Below are 4,188 nucleotides of genomic sequence, written 5' to 3'. Positions count from 1 at the left end.
GGAATGCTAGACTAGATGTACTATTAGTCTGATGCACCATGACTACTTTCATGCTATTAATATGCACAGGCGAGTCCACATACTTAAGATTTCAGGAATGGCCACATCCCTCTATTTCAAAAAGTAGTTTTCCATATAGCCCAAGGCAACAGCTGGTTTTAGGTAATAGAAAAACAAGCTACTACTGTATATGTGAAGCTAGATTTGTAGTTCTCCAGACAGTGGTTCAGATTTTCATTTTAAAAGTAAAGTCCAGTCATACTTTATTTGTTATGGTCCTGCATGGGGGACCCACTACGATCTAATTTCTAAAATCAACATTGGTACAAAGTAGATTTTAGCTAAATATTTACCTTTCCACTATGATGCTGTTTTTACTAGTAAATGGCTACCACTATTTGATAGTCATAGAAGAAGAAATGCATATCTCGCAAGATACACAGGTCTGGATCCAAAGATGTTCTGCCAGCATTTATGCTATTGCAATGGCACTTTACTGGCATAGGAGAATATTTTTTGTTTCCCACCTTCCACTGCAGCCCCCCCCCCCGGCTTAAGAGGGTTCTTTTCTCCCCAGGATCAGAATTTCGGGGATTTCACAATGGGATGCTGCAGGACAAAATGTCCTGTTTTGTAACCTTTGTTCTGCTTACAGCAATTTGGATCCAACCCATAGTAAAAGAAAAATACATGTTAATGGGCAAAACACAGTAAAATGTAGCTGCATACATTTGGCAGCTTTTTTGGATTTTGAAATTTCATAATTGTAATTTCAACAACATTAACAGTGCTACTCAATATTCACAGCTCAGGACAAGAACATTCAAACAGCTAAAAGTTTAACCTATATTATGGTGGCTCATTCATGCATCAATACAGCTTAAGAAAAATCACACTGAAATAATCATACAAATTTTATTAATATAGTACATGGTCTTGTATTCAAAAGCTTAGAACTTACTAAGCATTTCTAATCAAAGCAGTTACGTAAAGCTATTAGCAATATAGAAATTAACTACATCTGCATAAAACAAACTAATTTTAATCCAATACTGTCAACCTACAGTGTACTGGAAGTTTGTTTTTCAGAGCAGCAAAAACTACGTTTTGTAAAGAAAACCCATATTGTGCAATGAAATGTTGCATTATTTAAGCACTAAACACATTTTAGAAATCCTAGACATCTCTCTCATATCTAGGAAACATTAAGCAGGACTGCAATATATTTTTTAAAAGTGTATAATGAATTTTACAGAGTTGCATCAAAAATAAGTGCTTAGGGTCAGGTGCAAGGACTGGCTCAATAAACAAAATCTGTGGCCTCAAACCAGAGCTGAAAATCTATCCCAGGACCTTCTTCTAGCCCAGTAACAAAAAGCAATGCTGCTTTGCTAGCAAAGTTCAAAACCCTTTCAACACCTAGCTGGAAAGGGACACAGAACGGTGGGCATGGAGATCAGGAGTGGAGATTATGTATATGACTGTCCTACAGACTTCCTAGTCACTACAGACATCTCTATCAGTGTAACTTTACTTGCCTGATATATTATTATAAGAAGCAATTATACTAATTACCACTGCAACAGAAAGGAAACATACACAGTGGCTTGTCTCACAGAGATTCTGCTGTATTATGTTGATGGAAGTCACATGCAGCAGCTTCACAGATTGTTAATGTGACTGTTCAATTGATCTTTTCATACAGGTATAAATCATGGAACACTGCCCTTTATGTTTTGACTCAAACCACCCTAATATTGCAGCAATATTCAGACAAATCATAAAGTGAAAAATTTAGAAACACACATATAAACTTAGTACTCACATAATATGTTCTGCACAAGTGCATGATACACAGACAATATTGCACCTTAAGGATAGAACAACACATTACTTCAGTACCAAGCTGTTTGTTGAACATGCATAGGTTACATTTTCCATCAAGTATTGGTTGGAGGTACTTATTTTCCCCACATTTGCTTTCCCCTTTACAGCTCCTTCTGCCAGGCAGGGATCTAATACAGAAAACAAGCTAAGCTGAGGAAAAACAGCCTGAGACAAAGGATTGCAGTGAAAAGCAGCAGCAAAGGAAGAATTATGCATCCCCTTGCCAATTCTCTCAAAATGCATCTCATCCACATATCCATGATATTTTGGAAAGGCTGTTAGTTGAAGTAATGTGCAGTTCTTCTCTAAGAGCATGTATAAAAGTAGTGAATGTATGAAGGCTCAGAGAACTTCATGGTTGCTGGCCATTCAATCGTTTTGCCAAGGCACAAAAGGCATTAAGACCTCGCATAATCCCCTGAAGATAACGATACAAATGTTAAGGTGTTTCACAGCCCTGAGTGAAGTTTCATACAGTTGTAAAGTTTATAAAGTTGGCATTAAAATATTAACAATGTTGGCATAAATTATGTATTAAAATACTACAATATTCTTTAGGAAACAGCAAGAATAAGTAGTATTATAAACAAGATATATGTTCTGATTATATAATAGGATAGCCAAAGCATGACTCTGAAGCCGCGTATGGCTACTGAACAAATGTAATTCCATCTTTAAATCTGTGTGGAAGAGGAATCTCAAGTAGTGCAGTCAGAGCCAACACCACTTCAGAATCACATGCCAGGACACAGAAGGAGCAGCAGAAAGGAGGATGTGGTTTGTCGGAAACGAAGAAAAACTCAAGAGGGGAGGGGCTTCCTGGAAGAAAAGAAGCTGAAGTTCCTCAACCATGTGAACCTTCTGTGTAGGAGTCTGACTAAAGACTTAATGCAGTTAATTTAGGTAGTGGGACCTGTCACCTTTGCATTCAGAGGCAACCCCTTTACACTGATGGGGTCACTCTGACAGTTACCTATGATTTTTGGTTGCTCTACACAATGTAACTGAAATAGAACAAAAACATAGCTTTACTTTAAAAAGGATCCCCCTCCCAACCATCTAAGATAAAAAGTAATTTTCTTACTGTGTAATACTGCCAACTAGGAGGTAATGCTATTTTAATGCCACATCAGTCCAAAAGGTCTAAAGCTATACTAGTTTAAAAGCCAATATAGCCCCCAGTGAACATAAGAACATAAGAGACGCCAATGTTGGATCAGGCCAAAGGCCCATCCAGTCCAACACCCTGTGTCACACAGTGGCCAGAAATACCAGGTGCCATCAGGAGGTCCACCAGTGGGGCCAGGACATTAGAAGCCCTCCCACTGTTGACCCCCCCCCCCAAGCACCAAGAAGACAGAGCATCACTTGCCCCAGAGTCTTGTGGCTAATAGCCATAGTGTGGACACCTAATAACTAAATTGGGCTATGCTGCAATGCCATCTAAACCCAGAAAAGCTTTAAGAGCAACTGAACCAGTTAATGGTCAAACACACTTGAAATAATGACTTGAAAATTTTAACATGGCAGGGTACAACCCACAAGGAATACTAGTCCACAACCCTTATGTATTTCAACAAGGCTTGTAAAGGTACCCAACCAAAACTGCACTACAGTTATTAACGGAGATGACACAGTAACAGTCCTTGTCAGACAGTACCCATATTATCTAGAATTTTGTAAATGCACTGATATGGCACATAGAACTTCTCATTTAAAGTGATGGTGGCAGTGAGGGACCTTCACTGAAATGGAAGAGGAAAGCTGCTGAAGTTTGTGGACATCCATGAGATCCTGTACCCATTACAAACTGTTAATCAATATTGTCATATAGAAATCAGCACACATTAGTCAAATGTCAGTTCAACAAAATACCAACAAGGACATCTTACTAGGCGAGAAAATCTATCAAGATTTGTTAACCAAATCTAACAGTAATTCACAGAAGATTACACTAACAAGGCACATTTTCCCTCTTGCTAGATGCGCTCAGGGGAGAAGGCAACCTCCCGTCCGGCACCAGCGCCAACAGGGCATCTGCCAGCGGCGCTGTGCCAACTACGCCCGAGGAACCCCGCGTCCGCTTCATTGTCCGCATGCACTACTACGGAAAACAGCCGGACCTGCACTTGAGTCGGGACTTTATCGTCGGTGAGCTATTGGTGGGAGAGCTGGCGCTCACTGCGGACATGATAAAAGCAGTGAGTATACCGCCAGGGCTCCCCAAAGTGGACATCATATTGCGGACCGAGTTAGCCTATCACCATTTCTGGGCAATGGCACGCAAGGCTTTGGAAATCA

This window comes from Gekko japonicus, unplaced genomic scaffold, assembly GCF_001447785.1.
Source record: "Gekko japonicus isolate JY-2015 unplaced genomic scaffold, Gekko_japonicus_V1.1 scaffold1055, whole genome shotgun sequence".
Lineage (NCBI taxonomy): Eukaryota > Metazoa > Chordata > Lepidosauria > Squamata > Gekkonidae > Gekko > Gekko japonicus.
This window is presented reverse-complemented; position numbering follows the sequence as displayed.